The following is a 15,197-nucleotide window of genomic DNA, read 5'->3' as shown; positions in this document are numbered from 1 at the left end:
GTCAGTGTCTGCGTGTTCCCCATGTCGGTCAGTGTCTGCGTGTTCCCCGTGTCGGTCAGTGTCTGCGTGTTCCCCGTGTCGGTCAGTGTCTGCGTGTTCCCCGTGTCGATCAGTGGCTGTGTGTTCCATGTTTCGGTCAGTGTCTGTGTGTTCCCCGTATCGGTCAGTGTCTGCGTGTTCCCCGTGTCGGTCAGTGTCTGCGTGTTCTCCAGGTCGACCAGTGTCTGTATGTTACCGTGTTGGTCAGTGTCTGTATGTTTCCCGTGTTGATCTGTGTCTGTGTGTTCCCCATGTCAGTCAGTATCTGCGTGTTCCCCATGTCGGTCACTATCTGCGTGTTCCCCATGTCGGTCACTGTGTGCGTGTTCCCCGTTTCCGTCATTGTCTGTGTGTTCCTCATGTCGACCAGTGTCTGTGTGTTCCACGTGTCTGTCAGTGTCTGTGTGTTCCCTGTGTCGGTCTGTATCTGTGTGTTCCCTGTGTCAATCTGTGCCTGTGTGTTCCCCGTGTCGTTCAGTGTCTGTGTTTTCCCCGTGTCAATCAGTGTCTGCGTGTTCCCTGTGTCGGTCTGTGTTTGTATGTTCCCCGTGTCGATCAGTGGCTGTGTGTTCCACGTTTCGGTCAGTGTCTGTGTGTTCCCTGTGTCCGTCAGTGTCTGCGTGTTCCCTGTGTCCTGTGTCTGTGTGTTCCTCATGTCGAGCAGTGTCTGTGTGTTCCCCGTGTCGGTCAGTGTCTGCGTGTTCCTCGTGTCAATCTGTGCCTGTGTGTTCCCTGTGTCGGTCTGTGCCTGTGTGTTCCCCTTGTCAATCAGTGTCTGTGTGTTCCCCATGTCGATCAGTGTCTGTGTGTTCCCCAATGTCGATCAGTGTCTGTGTGTTCCCCGTGTCGGTCAGTGTCTGCGTGTTCCCCATGTCCATCAGTGTCTGTGTGTTCTCTGTGTCGGTCTGTGTCTGTGTGTTCCCTGTGTCGGTCTGTGTCTGTGTGTTCCCCGTGTCGTTCAGTGTCTGTGTTTTCCCCGTGTCAATCAGTGTCTGCGTGTTCCCTGTGTCGGTCTGTGTCTGTATGTTCCCCGTGTCGATCAGTGGCTGTGTGTTCCACGTTTCGGTCAGTGTCTGCGTGTTCTCTGTGTCCGTCAGTGTCTGTGTGTTCCCTGTGTCCTGTGTCTGTGTGTTCCTCATGTCGGTCAGTGTCTGCGTGTTCCCCGTGTCGACCAGTGTCTGCGTGTTCCCCGTGTCGGTCAGTGTCTGCGTGTTCCCCGTGTCGGTCAGTGTCTGTGTGTTCCCTGTGTCGGTCTGTGTCTGTGTGTTCCCTGTGTCAATCTGTGCCTGTATGTTCCCCGTGTCGTTCAGTGTCTCTGTTTTCCCCGTGTCAATCAGTGTCTGCGTGTTCCCTGTGTCGGTCTGTGTCTGTATGTTCCCCGTGTCGATCAGTGGCTGTGTGTTCCACGTTTCGGTCAGTGTCTGCGTGTTCCCCGTGTCGGTCAGTGTCTGCGTGTTCCCCATGTCGGTCAGTGTCTGTGTGTTCTCCATGTCGGTCAGTGTCTGTGTGTTCCCTGTGTCGGTCAGTGTCTGCGTGTTCCCCGTGTCGGTCAGTGTCTGCGTGTTCCCCATGTCGGTCAGTGTCTGCGTGTTCCCCATGTCGGTCAGTGTCTGCGTGTTCCCCATGTCGGTCAGTGTCTGCGTGTTCCCCATGTCGGTCAGTGTCTGTGTGTTCCCTGTGTCAATCTGTGCCTGTGTGATCCCCGTGTCGTTCAGTGTCTGTGTTTTCCCCGTGTCAATCAGTGTCTGCGTGTTCCCTGTGTCGGTCTGTGTCTGTATGTTCCCCGTGTCGATCAGTGGCTGTGTGTTCCACGTTTCGGTCAGTGTCTGTGTGTTCCCCGTGTCGGTCAGTGTCTGCGTGTTCCCCGTGTCGGTCAGTGTCTGCGTGTTCTCCAGGTCGACCAGTGTCTGTATGTTACCGTGTTGGTCAGTGTCTGTATGTTTCCCGTGTCGATCTGTGTCTGTGTGTTCCCCATGTCAGTCAGTATCTGCGTGTTCCCCATGTCGGTCACTATCTGCGTGTTCCCCATGTCGGTCACTGTGTGCGTGTTCCCCGTTTCCGTCATTGTCTGTGTGTTCCTCATGTCGACCAGTGTCTGTGTGTTCCACGTGTCCGTCAGTGTCTGTGTGTTCCCTGTGTCGGTCTGTATCTGTGTGTTCGCTGTGTCAATCTGTGCCTGTGTGTTCCCCGTGTCGTTCAGTGTCTGTGTTTTCCCCGTGTCAATCAGTGTCTGCGTGTTCCCTGTGTCGGTCTGTGTTTGTATGTTCCCCGTGTCGATCAGTGGCTGTGTGTTCCACGTTTCGGTCAGTGTCTGTGTGTTCCCTGTGTCCGTCAGTGTCTGCGTGTTCCCTGTGTCCTGTGTCTGTGTGTTCCTCATGTCGAGCAGTGTCTGTGTGTTCCCCGTGTCGGTCAGTGTCTGCGTGTTCCTCGTGTCAATCTGTGCCTGTGTGTTCCCTGTGTCGGTCTGTGCCTGTGTGTTCCCCTTGTCAATCAGTGTCTGTGTGTTCCCCATGTCGATCAGTGTCTGTGTGTTCCCCAATGTCGATCAGTGTCTGTGTGTTCCCCGTGTCGGTCAGTGTCTGCGTGTTCCCCATGTCAATCAGTGTCTGTGTGTTCCCCATGTCCATCAGTGTCTGTGTGTTCTCTGTGTCGGTCTGTGTCTGTGTGTTCCCTGTGTCGGTCTTTGTCTGTGTGTTCCCTGTGTCAATCTGTGCCTGTGTGTTCCCCGTGTCCTTCAGTGTCTGTGTTTTCCCCGTGTCAATCAGTGTCTGCGTGTTCCCTGTGTCGGTCTGTGTCTGTATGTTCCCCGTGTCGATCAGTGGCTGTGTGTTCCACGTTTCGGTCAGTGTCTGCGTGTTCCCTGTGTCCGTCAGTGTCTGTGTGTTCCCTGTGTCCTGTGTCTGTGTGTTCCTCATGTCGGTCAGTGTCTGCGTGTTCCCCGTGTCGACCAGTGTCTGCGTGTTCCCCGTGTCGGTCAGTGTCTGCGTGTTCCCCGTGTCGGTCAGTGTCTGTGTGTTCCCTGTGTCGGTCTGTGTCTGTGTGTTCCCTGTGTCAATCTGTGCCTGTATGTTCCCCGTGTCGTTCAGTGTCTGTGTTTTCCCCGTGTCAATCAGTGTCTGCGTGTTCCCTGTGTCGGTCTGTGTCTGTATGTTCCCCGTGTCGATCAGTGGCTGTGTGTTCCACGTTTCGGTCAGTGTCTGCGTGTTCCCCGTGTCGGTCAGTGTCTGCGTGTTCCCCATGTCCATCAGTGTCTGTGTGTTCTCCATGTCGGTCAGTGTCTGTGTGTTCCCTGTGTCGGTCAGTGTCTGCGTGTTCCCCGTGTCGGTCAGTGTCTGCGTGTTCCCCATGTCGGTCAGTGTCTGCGTGTTCCCCGTGTCGGTCAGTGTCTGCGTGTTCCCCGTGTCGATCAGTGGCTGTGTGTTCCACGTTTCGGTCAGTGTCTGTGTGTTCCCCGTATCGGTCAGTGTCTGCGTGTTCCCCGTGTCGGTCAGTGTCTGCGTGTTCTCCAGGTCGACCAGTGTCTGTATGTTACCGTGTTGGTCAGTGTCTGTATGTTTCCCGTGTCGATCTGTGTCTGTGTGTTCCCCATGTCAGTCAGTATCTGCGTGTTCCCCATGTCGGTCACTATCTGCGTGTTCCCCATGTCGGTCACTGTGTGCGTGTTCCCCGTTTCCGTCATTGTCTGTGTGTTCCTCATGTCGACCAGTGTCTGTGTGTTCCACGTGTCCGTCAGTGTCTGTGTGTTCCCTGTGTCGGTCTGTATCTGTGTGTTCCCTGTGTCAATCTGTGCCTGTGTGTTCCCCGTGTCGTTCAGTGTCTGTGTTTTCCCCAATGTCGATCAGTGTCTGCGTGTTCCCCGTGTCGGTCAGTGTCTGTGTGTTCCCCATGTCCATCAGTGTCTGTGTGTTCTCTGTGTCGGTCTGTGTCTGTGTGTTCCCTGTGTCGGTCTGTGTCTGTGTGTTCCCTGTGTCAATCTGTGCCTGTGTGTTCCCCGTGTCCTTCAGTGTCTGTGTTTTCCCCGTGTCAATCAGTGGCTGTGTGTTCCACGTTTCGGTCAGTGTCTGTGTGTTCCCTGTGTCCATCAGTGTCTGCGTGTTCCCTGTGTCCTGTGTCTGTGTGTTCCTCATGTCGAGCAGTGTCTGTGTGTTCCCCGTGTCGGTCAGTGTCTGCGTGTTCCTCGTGTCAATCTGTGCCTGTGTGTTCCCTGTGTCGGTCTGTGCCTGTGTGTTCCCCTTGTCAATCAGTGTCTGTGTGTTCCCCATGTCGATCAGTGTCTGTGTGTTCCCCAATGTCGATCAGTGTCTGTGTGTTCCCCGTGTCGGTCAGTGTCTGCGTGTTCCCCATGTCAATCAGTGTCTGTATGTTCCCCATGTCCATCAGTGGCTGTGTGTTCTCTGTGTCGGTCTGTGTCTGTGTGTTCCCTGTGTTGGTCTGTGTCTGTGTGTTCCCCATGTCGGTCAGTGTCTGTGTGTTCTCCATGTCGGTCAGTGTCTGTGTGTTCCCTGTGTCGGTCAGTGTCTGCGTGTTCCCCATGTCGGTCAGTGTCTGCGTGTTCCCCATGTCGGTCAGTGTCTGCGTGTTCCCCGTGTCGGTCAGTGTCTGCGTGTTCCCCGTGTCGGTCAGTGTCTGCGTGTTCCCCGTGTCGATCAGTGGCTGTGTGTTCCATGTTTCGGTCAGTGTCTGTGTGTTCCCCGTATCGGTCAGTGTCTGCGTGTTCCCCGTGTCGGTCAGTGTCTGCGTGTTCTCCAGGTCGACCAGTGTCTGTATGTTACCGTGTTGGTCAGTGTCTGTATGTTTCCCGTGTTGATCTGTGTCTGTGTGTTCCCCATGTCAGTCAGTATCTGCGTGTTCCCCATGTCGGTCACTATCTGCGTGTTCCCCATGTCGGTCACTGTGTGCGTGTTCCCCGTTTCCGTCATTGTCTGTGTGTTCCTCATGTCGACCAGTGTCTGTGTGTTCCACGTGTCTGTCAGTGTCTGTGTGTTCCCTGTGTCGGTCTGTATCTGTGTGTTCCCTGTGTCAATCTGTGCCTGTGTGTTCCCCGTGTCGTTCAGTGTCTGTGTTTTCCCCGTGTCAATCAGTGTCTGCGTGTTCCCTGTGTCGGTCTGTGTTTGTATGTTCCCCGTGTCGATCAGTGGCTGTGTGTTCCACGTTTCGGTCAGTGTCTGTGTGATCCCTGTGTCCGACATTGTCTGTGTGTTCCTCATGTCGAGCAGTGTCTGTGTGTTCCACGTGTCCGTCAGTGTCTGTGTGTTCCACGTGTCCGTCAGTGTCTGTGTGTTCCCCGTGTCGGTCAGTGCCTGTGTTCCCCGTGTCGGTCAGTGCCTGTGTTCCTCATGTCAATCAGTGTCTGTGTTTTCCCCGTGTCAATCAGTGTCTGCGTGTTCCCTGTGTCGGTCTGTGTTTGTATGTTCCCCGTGTCGATCAGTGGCTGTGTGTTCCACGTTTCGGTCAGTGTCTGTGTGTTCCCTGTGTCCGTCAGTGTCTGCGTGTTCCCTGTGTCCTGTGTCTGTGTGTTCCTCATGTCGAGCAGTGTCTGTGTGTTCCCCGTGTCGGTCAGTGTCTGCGTGTTCCTCGTGTCAATCTGTGCCTGTGTGTTCCCTGTGTCGGTCTGTGCCTGTGTGTTCCCCTTGTCAATCAGTGTCTGTGTGTTCCCCATGTCGATCAGTGTCTGTGTGTTCCCCAATGTCGATCAGTGTCTGTGTGTTCCCCGTGTCGGTCAGTGTCTGCGTGTTCCCCATGTCCATCAGTGTCTGTGTGTTCTCTGTGTCGGTCTGTGTCTGTGTGTTCCCTGTGTCGGTCTGTGTCTGTGTGTTCCCTGTGTCAATCTGTGCCTGTGTGTTCCCCGTGTCGTTCAGTGTCTGTGTTTTCCCCGTGTCAATCAGTGTCTGCGTGTTCCCTGTGTCGGTCTGTGTCTGTATGTTCCCCGTGTCGATCAGTGGCTGTGTGTTCCACGTTTCGGTCAGTGTCTGCGTGTTCTCTGTGTCCGTCAGTGTCTGTGTGTTCCCTGTGTCCTGTGTCTGTGTGTTCCTCCTGTCGGTCAGTGTCTGCGTGTTCCCCGTGTCGACCAGTGTCTGCGTGTTCCCCGTGTCGGTCAGTGTCTGCGTGTTCCCCGTGTCGGTCAGTGTCTGTGTGTTCCCTGTGTCGGTCTGTGTCTGTGTGTTCCCTGTGTCAATCTGTGCCTGTATGTTCCCCGTGTCGTTCAGTGTCTCTGTTTTCCCCGTGTCAATCAGTGTCTGCGTGTTCCCTGTGTCGGTCTGTGTCTGTATGTTCCCCGTGTCGATCAGTGGCTGTGTGTTCCACGTTTCGGTCAGTGTCTGCGTGTTCCCCGTGTCGGTCAGTGTCTGCGTGTTCCCCATGTCGGTCAGTGTCTGTGTGTTCCCCGTGTCGGTCAGTGTCTGTGTGTTCCCTGTGTCGGTCAGTGTCTGCGTGTTCCCCGTGTCGGTCAGTGTCTGCGTGTTCCCCATGTCGGTCAGTGTCTGCGTGTTCCCCATGTCGGTCAGTGTCTGCGTGTTCCCCGTGTCGGTCAGTGTCTGTGTGTTCTCCGTGTCGGTCAGTGTCTGTGTGTTCTCTATGTTGGTCAGTGTCTGCGTGTTCTCCACTTCGGTCAGTGTCTGCGTGTTCCCCGTGTTGGTCAGTGTCTGTATGTTTCCCGTGTCGATCCGTGTCTGTGTGTTCCCCATGTCAGTGAGTATCTGCGTGTTCCCCATGTCGGTCACTATCTGCGTGTTCCCCATGTCGGTACAGTCTGCGTGTTCTCCATGTTGGTCAGTGTCTGCGTGTAGCCCGTTTCCGTCAGTGTCTGCGTGTTCCCCGTGTCGGTCAGTGTCTGTGTGATCCCTGTGTCCGACATTGTCTGTGTGTTCCTCATGTCGACCAGTGTCTGTGTGTTCCACGTGTCCGTCAGTGTCTGTGTGTTCCACGTGTCCGTCAGTGTCTGTGTGTTCCCCGTGTCGGTCAGTGCCTGTGTTCCCCGTGTCGGTCAGTGCCTGTGTTCCTCATGTCAATCAGTGTCTGTGTTTTCCCCGTGTCAATCAGTGTCTGCGTGTTCCCTGTGTCGGTCTGTGTTTGTATGTTCCCCGTGTCGATCAGTGGCTGTGTGTTCCACGTTTCGGTCAGTGTCTGTGTGTTCCCTGTGTCCGTCAGTGTCTGCGTGTTCCCTGTGTCCTGTGTCTGTGTGTTCCTCATGTCGAGCAGTGTCTGTGTGTTCCCCGTGTCGGTCAGTGTCTGCGTGTTCCTCGTGTCAATCTGTGCCTGTGTGTTCTCTGTGTCGGTCTGTGTCTGTGTGTTCCCTGTGTCGGTCTGTGTCTGTGTGTTCCCCGTGTCGTTCAGTGTCTGTGTTTTCCCCGTGTCAATCAGTGTCTGTGTGTTCCCCGTGTCGGTCAGTGTCTGCGTGTTCCCCATGTCCATCAGTGTCTGTGTGTTCTCTGTGTCGGTCTGTGTCTGTGTGTTCCCTGTGTCGGTCTGTGTCTGTGTGTTCCCTGTGTCAATCTGTGTCTGCGTGTTCCCCATGTCCATCAGTGTCTGTGTGTTCTCTGTGTCGGTCTGTGTCTGCGTGTTCCCTGTGTCGGTCTGTGTCTGTATGTTCCCCGTGTCGATCAGTGGCTGTGTGTTCCACGTTTCGGTCAGTGTCTGCGTGTTCTCTGTGTCCGTCAGTGTCTGTGTGTTCCCTGTGTCCTGTGTCTGTGTGTTCCTCATGTCGGTCAGTGTCTGCGTGTTCCCCGTGTCGACCAGTGTCTGCGTGTTCCCCGTGTCGGTCAGTGTCTGCGTGTTCCCCGTGTCGGTCAGTGTCTGTGTGTTCCCTGTGTCGGTCTGTGTCTGTGTGTTCCCTGTGTCAATCTGTGCCTGTATGTTCCCCGTGTCGTTCAGTGTCTCTGTTTTCCCCGTGTCAATCAGTGTCTGCGTGTTCCCTGTGTCGGTCTGTGTCTGTATGTTCCCCGTGTCGATCAGTGGCTGTGTGTTCCACGTTTCGGTCAGTGTCTGCGTGTTCCCCGTGTCGGTCAGTGTCTGCGTGTTCCCCATGTCGGTCAGTGTCTGTGTGTTCTCCATGTCGGTCAGTGTCTGTGTGTTCCCTGTGTCGGTCAGTGTCTGCGTGTTCCCCGTGTCGGTCAGTGTCTGCGTGTTCCCCATGTCGGTCAGTGTCTGCGTGTTCCCCATGTCGGTCAGTGTCTGCGTGTTCCCCGTGTCGGTCAGTGTCTGTGTGTTCTCCGTGTCGGTCAGTGTCTGTGTGTTCTCTATGTTGGTCAGTGTCTGCGTGTTCTCCACTTCGGTCAGTGTCTGCGTGTTCCCCGTGTTGGTCAGTGTCTGTATGTTTCCCGTGTCGATCCGTGTCTGTGTGTTCCCCATGTCAGTGAGTATCTGCGTGTTCCCCATGTCGGTCACTATCTGCGTGTTCCCCATGTCGGTACAGTCTGCGTGTTCTCCATGTTGGTCAGTGTCTGCGTGTAGCCCGTTTCCGTCAGTGTCTGCGTGTTCCCCGTGTCGGTCAGTGTCTGTGTGATCCCTGTGTCCGACATTGTCTGTGTGTTCCTCATGTCGACCAGTGTCTGTGTGTTCCACGTGTCCGTCAGTGTCTGTGTGTTCCACGTGTCCGTCAGTGTCTGTGTGTTCCCCGTGTCGGTCAGTGCCTGTGTTCCCCGTGTCGGTCTGTGCCTGTGTTCCTCATGTCAATCAGTGTCTGTGTTTTCCCCGTGTCAATCAGTGTCTGCGTGTTCCCTGTGTCGGTCTGTGTTTGTATGTTCCCCGTGTCGATCAGTGGCTGTGTGTTCCACGTTTCGGTCAGTGTCTGTGTGTTCCCTGTGTCCGTCAGTGTCTGCGTGTTCCCTGTGTCCTGTGTCTGTGTGTTCCTCATGTCGAGCAGTGTCTGTGTGTTCCCCGTGTCGGTCAGTGTCTGCGTGTTCCTCGTGTCAATCTGTGCCTGTGTGTTCCCTGTGTCGGTCTGTGCCTGTGTGTTCCCCTTGTCAATCAGTGTCTGTGTGTTCCCCATGTCGATCAGTGTCTGTGTGTTCCCCAATGTCGATCAGTGTCTGTGTGTTCCCCGTGTCGGTCAGTGTCTGCGTGTTCCCCATGTCCATCAGTGTCTGTGTGTTCTCTGTGTCGGTCTGTGTCTGTGTGTTCCCTGTGTCGGTCTGTGTCTGTGTGTTCCCTTTGTCAATCTGTGCCTGTGTGTTCCCCGTGTCGTTCAGTGTCTGTGTTTTCCCCGTGTCAATCAGTGTCTGCGTGTTCCCTGTGTCGGTCTGTGTCTGTATGTTCCCCGTGTCGATCAGTGGCTGTGTGTTCCACGTTTCGGTCAGTGTCTGCGTGTTCTCTGTGTCCGTCAGTGTCTGTGTGTTCCCTGTGTCCTGTGTCTGTGTGTTCCTCATGTCGGTCAGTGTCTGCGTGTTCCCCGTGTCGACCAGTGTCTGCGTGTTCCCCGTGTCGGTCAGTGTCTGCGTGTTCCCCGTGTCGGTCAGTGTCTGTGTGTTCCCTGTGTCGGTCTGTGTCTGTGTGTTCCCTGTGTCAATCTGTGCCTGTATGTTCCCCGTGTCGTTCAGTGTCTCTGTTTTCCCCGTGTCAATCAGTGTCTGCGTGTTCCCTGTGTCGGTCTGTGTCTGTATGTTCCCCGTGTCGATCAGTGGCTGTGTGTTCCACGTTTCGGTCAGTGTCTGCGTGTTCCCCGTGTCGGTCAGTGTCTGCGTGTTCCCCATGTCGGTCAGTGTCTGTGTGTTCTCCATGTCGGTCAGTGTCTGTGTGTTCCCTGTGTCGGTCAGTGTCTGCGTGTTCCCCGTGTCGGTCAGTGTCTGCGTGTTCCCCATGTCGGTCAGTGTCTGCGTGTTCCCCATGTCGGTCAGTGTCTGCGTGTTCCACGTGTCGGTCAGTGTCTGTGTGTTCCACGTGTCGGTCAGTGTCTGTGTGTTCTCTATGTTGGTCAGTGTCTGCGTGTTCTCCACTTCGGTCAGTGTCTGCGTGTTCCCCGTGTTGGTCAGTGTCTGTATGTTTCCCGTGTCGATCCGTGTCTGTGTGTTCCCCATGTCAGTGAGTATCTGCGTGTTCCCCATGTCGGTCACTATCTGCGTGTTCCCCATGTCGGTACAGTCTGCGTGTTCTCCATGTTGGTCAGTGTCTGCGTGTAGCCCGTTTCCGTCAGTGTCTGCGTGTTCCCCGTGTCGGTCAGTGTCTGTGTGATCCCTGTGTCCGACATTGTCTGTGTGTTCCTCATGTCGACCAGTGTCTGTGTGTTCCACGTGTCCGTCAGTGTCTGTGTGTTCCACGTGTCCGTCAGTGTCTGTGTGTTCCCCGTGTCGGTCAGTGCCTGTGTTCCCCGTGTCGGTCAGTGCCTGTGTTCCTCATGTCAATCAGTGTCTGTGTTTTCCCCGTGTCAATCAGTGTCTGCGTGTTCCCTGTGTCGGTCTGTGTTTGTATGTTCCCCGTGTCGATCAGTGGCTGTGTGTTCCACGTTTCGGTCAGTGTCTGTGTGTTCCCTGTGTCCGTCAGTGTCTGCGTGTTCCCTGTGTCCTGTGTCTGTGTGTTCCTCATGTCGATCAGTGTCTGTGTGTTCCCCGTGTCGGTCAGTGTCTGTGTGTTCCTCGTGTCAATCTGTGCCTGTGTGTTCCCTGTGTCGGTCTGTGCCTGTGTGTTCCCCTTGTCAATCAGTGTCTGTGTGTTCCCCATGTCGATCAGTGTCTGTGTGTTCCCCAATGTCGATCAGTGTCTGTGTGTTCCCCGTGTCGGTCAGTGTCTGCGTGTTCCCCATGTCCATCAGTGTCTGTGTGTTCTCTGTGTCGGTCTGTGTCTGTGTGTTCCCTGTGTCGGTCTGTGTCTGTGTGTTCCCTGTGTCAATCTGTGTCTGCGTGTTCCCCATGTCCATCAGTGTCTGTGTGTTCTCTGTGTCGGTCTGTGTCTGCGTGTTCCCTGTGTCGGTCTGTGTCTGTATGTTCCCCGTGTCGATCAGTGGCTGTGTGTTCCACGTTTCGGTCAGTGTCTGCGTGTTCTCTGTGTCCGTCAGTGTCTGTGTGTTCCCTGTGTCCTGTGTCTGTGTGTTCCTCATGTCGGTCAGTGTCTGCGTGTTCCCCGTGTCGACCAGTGTCTGCGTGTTCCCCGTGTCGGTCAGTGTCTGCGTGTTCCCCGTGTCGGTCAGTGTCTGTGTGTTCCCTGTGTCGGTCTGTGTCTGTGTGTTCCCTGTGTCAATCTGTGCCTGTATGTTCCCCGTGTCGTTCAGTGTCTCTGTTTTCCCCGTGTCAATCAGTGTCTGCGTGTTCCCTGTGTCGGTCTGTGTCTGTATGTTCCCCGTGTCGATCAGTGGCTGTGTGTTCCACGTTTCGGTCAGTGTCTGCGTGTTCCCCGTGTCGGTCAGTGTCTGCGTGTTCCCCATGTCGGTCAGTGTCTGTGTGTTCTCCATGTCGGTCAGTGTCTGTGTGTTCCCTGTGTCGGTCAGTGTCTGCGTGTTCCCCGTGTCGGTCAGTGTCTGCGTGTTCCCCATGTCGGTCAGTGTCTGCGTGTTCCCCATGTCGGTCAGTGTCTGCGTGTTCCCCGTGTCGGTCAGTGTCTGTGTGTTCCCCGTGTCGGTCAGTGTCTGTGTGTTCTCTATGTTGGTCAGTGTCTGCGTGTTCTCCACTTCGGTCAGTGTCTGCGTGTTCCCCGTGTTGGTCAGTGTCTGTATGTTTCCCGTGTCGATCCGTGTCTGTGTGTTCCCCATGTCAGTGAGTATCTGCGTGTTCCCCATGTCGGTCACTATCTGCGTGTTCCCCATGTCGGTACAGTCTGCGTGTTCTCCATGTTGGTCAGTGTCTGCGTGTAGCCCGTTTCCGTCAGTGTCTGCGTGTTCCCCGTGTCGGTCAGTGTCTGTGTGATCCCTGTGTCCGACATTGTCTGTGTGTTCCTCATGTCGACCAGTGTCTGTGTGTTCCACGTGTCCGTCAGTGTCTGTGTGTTCCACGTGTCCGTCAGTGTCTGTGTGTTCCCCGTGTCGGTCAGTGTCTGCGTGTTCCCTGTGTCGGTCTGTGTTTGTATGTTCCCCGTGTCGATCAGTGGCTGTGTGTTCCACGTTTCGGTCAGTGTCTGTGTGTTCCCTGTGTCCGTCAGTGTCTGCGTGTTCCCTGTGTCCTGTGTCTGTGTGTTCCTCATGTCGAGCAGTGTCTGTGTGTTCCCCGTGTCGGTCAGTGTCTGCGTGTTCCTCGTGTCAATCTGTGCCTGTGTGTTCCCTGTGTCGGTCTGTGCCTGTGTGTTCCCCTTGTCAATCAGTGTCTGTGTGTTCCCCATGTCGATCAGTGTCTGTGTGTTCCCCAATGTCGATCAGTGTCTGTGTGTTCCCCGTGTCGGTCAGTGTCTGCGTGTTCCCCATGTCCATCAGTGTCTGTGTGTTCTCTGTGTCGGTCTGTGTCTGTGTGTTCCCTGTGTCGGTCTGTGTCTGTGTGTTCCCTGTGTCAATCTGTGCCTGTGTGTTCCCCGTGTCGTTCAGTGTCTGTGTTTTCCCCGTGTCAATCAGTGTCTGCGTGTTCCCTGTGTCGGTCTGTGTCTGTATGTTCCCCGTGTCGATCAGTGGCTGTGTGTTCCACGTTTCGGTCAGTGTCTGCGTGTTCTCTGTGTCCGTCAGTGTCTGTGTGTTCCCTGTGTCCTGTGTCTGTGTGTTCCTCATGTCGGTCAGTGTCTGCGTGTTCCCCGTGTCGACCAGTGTCTGCGTGTTCCCCGTGTCGGTCAGTGTCTGCGTGTTCCCCGTGTCGGTCAGTGTCTGTGTGTTCCCTGTGTCGGTCTGTGTCTGTGTGTTCCCTGTGTCAATCTGTGCCTGTATGTTCCCCGTGTCGTTCAGTGTCTCTGTTTTCCCCGTGTCAATCAGTGTCTGCGTGTTCCCTGTGTCGGTCTGTGTCTGTATGTTCCCCGTGTCGATCAGTGGCTGTGTGTTCCACGTTTCGGTCAGTGCGTGTTCCCCGTGTCGGTCAGTGTCTGCGTGTTCCCCATGTCGGTCAGTGTCTGTGTGTTCTCCATGTCGGTCAGTGTCTGTGTGTTCCCTGTGTCGGTCAGTGTCTGCGTGTTCCCCGTGTCGGTCAGTGTCTGCGTGTTCCCCATGTCGGTCAGTGTCTGCGTGTTCCCCATGTCGGTCAGTGTCTGCGTGTTCCCCGTGTCGGTCAGTGTCTGTGTGTTCTCCGTGTCGGTCAGTGTCTGTGTGTTCTCTATGTTGGTCAGTGTCTGCGTGTTCTCCACTTCGGTCAGTGTCTGCGTGTTCCCCGTGTTGGTCAGTGTCTGTATGTTTCCCGTGTCGATCCGTGTCTGTGTGTTCCCCATGTCAGTGAGTATCTGCGTGTTCCCCATGTCGGTCACTATCTGCGTGTTCCCCATGTCGGTACAGTCTGCGTGTTCTCCATGTTGGTCAGTGTCTGCGTGTAGCCCGTTTCCGTCAGTGTCTGCGTGTTCCCCGTGTCGGTCAGTGTCTGTGTGATCCCTGTGTCCGACATTGTCTGTGTGTTCCTCATGTCGACCAGTGTCTGTGTGTTCCACGTGTCCGTCAGTGTCTGTGTGTTCCACGTGTCCGTCAGTGTCTGTGTGTTCCCCGTGTCGGTCAGTGCCTGTGTTCCCCGTGTCGGTCAGTGCCTGTGTTCCTCATGTCAATCAGTGTCTGTGTTTTCCCCGTGTCAATCAGTGTCTGCGTGTTCCCTGTGTCGGTCTGTGTTTGTATGTTCCCCGTGTCGATCAGTGGCTGTGTGTTCCACGTTTCGGTCAGTGTCTGTGTGTTCCCTGTGTCCGTCAGTGTCTGCGTGTTCCCTGTGTCCTGTGTCTGTGTGTTCCTCATGTCGAGCAGTGTCTGTGTGTTCCCCGTGTCGGTCAGTGTCTGCGTGTTCCTCGTGTCAATCTGTGCCTGTGTGTTCCCTGTGTCGGTCTGTGCCTGTGTGTTCCCCTTGTCAATCAGTGTCTGTGTGTTCCCCATGTCGATCAGTGTCTGTGTGTTCCCCAATGTCGATCAGTGTCTGTGTGTTCCCCGTGTCGGTCAGTGTCTGCGTGTTCCCCATGTCCATCAGTGTCTGTGTGTTCTCTGTGTCGGTCTGTGTCTGTGTGTTCCCTGTGTCGGTCTGTGTCTGTGTGTTCCCTGTGTCAATCTGTGTCTGCGTGTTCCCCATGTCCATCAGTGTCTGTGTGTTCTCTGTGTCGGTCTGTGTCTGCGTGTTCCCTGTGTCGGTCTGTGTCTGTATGTTCCCCGTGTCGATCAGTGGCTGTGTGTTCCACGTTTCGGTCAGTGTCTGCGTGTTCTCTGTGTCCGTCAGTGTCTGTGTGTTCCCTGTGTCCTGTGTCTGTGTGTTCCTCATGTCGGTCAGTGTCTGCGTGTTCCCCGTGTCGACCAGTGTCTGCGTGTTCCCCGTGTCGGTCAGTGTCTGCGTGTTCCCCGTGTCGGTCAGTGTCTGTGTGTTCCCTGTGTCGGTCTGTGTCTGTGTGTTCCCTGTGTCAATCTGTGCCTGTATGTTCCCCGTGTCGTTCAGTGTCTCTGTTTTCCCCGTGTCAATCAGTGTCTGCGTGTTCCCTGTGTCGGTCTGTGTCTGTATGTTCCCCGTGTCGATCAGTGGCTGTGTGTTCCACGTTTCGGTCAGTGTCTGCGTGTTCCCCGTGTCGGTCAGTGTCTGCGTGTTCCCCATGTCGGTCAGTGTCTGTGTGTTCTCCATGTCGGTCAGTGTCTGTGTGTTCCCTGTGTCGGTCAGTGTCTGCGTGTTCCCCGTGTCGGTCAGTGTCTGCGTGTTCCCCATGTCGGTCAGTGTCTGCGTGTTCCCCATGTCGGTCAGTGTCTGCGTGTTCCCCGTGTCGGTCAGTGTCTGTGTGTTCTCCGTGTTGGTCAGTGTCTGCGTGTTCTCCACTTCGGTCAGTGTCTGCGTGTTCCCCGTGTTGGTCAGTGTCTGTATGTTTCCCGTGTCGATCCGTGTCTGTGTGTTCCCCATGTCAGTGAGTATCTGCGTGTTCCCCATGTCGGTCACTATCTGCGTGTTCCCCATGTCGGTACAGTCTGCGTGTTCTCCATGTTGGTCAGTGTCTGCGTGTAGCCCGTTTCCGTCAGTGTCTGCGTGTTCCCCGTGTCGGTCAGTGTCTGTGTGATCCCTGTGTCCGACATTGTCTGTGTGTTCCTCATGTCGACCAGTGTCTGTGTGTTCCACGTGTCCGTCAGTGTCTGTGTGTTCCACGTGTCCGTCAGTGTCTGTGTGTTC

The 15,197-nt window shown here is 55.2% G+C and overlaps 1 protein-coding gene across 1 annotated transcript in view; it reads left to right on the top strand.

Annotated features, from left to right (window-relative positions):
- Positions 1-15,197, top strand: part of dzip1l (DAZ interacting zinc finger protein 1-like) — a 217,452-nt gene that overhangs the window by 69,944 nt on the left and 132,311 nt on the right. The gene's annotated exons all lie outside the window — the stretch shown is intronic.

This window comes from Hemiscyllium ocellatum, chromosome 13, assembly GCF_020745735.1.
Source record: "Hemiscyllium ocellatum isolate sHemOce1 chromosome 13, sHemOce1.pat.X.cur, whole genome shotgun sequence".
NCBI lineage: Eukaryota > Metazoa > Chordata > Chondrichthyes > Orectolobiformes > Hemiscylliidae > Hemiscyllium > Hemiscyllium ocellatum.
The sequence above is the reverse complement of the archived record's forward strand: the minus strand, read 5'-3'. Positions and strand labels throughout refer to the sequence as shown.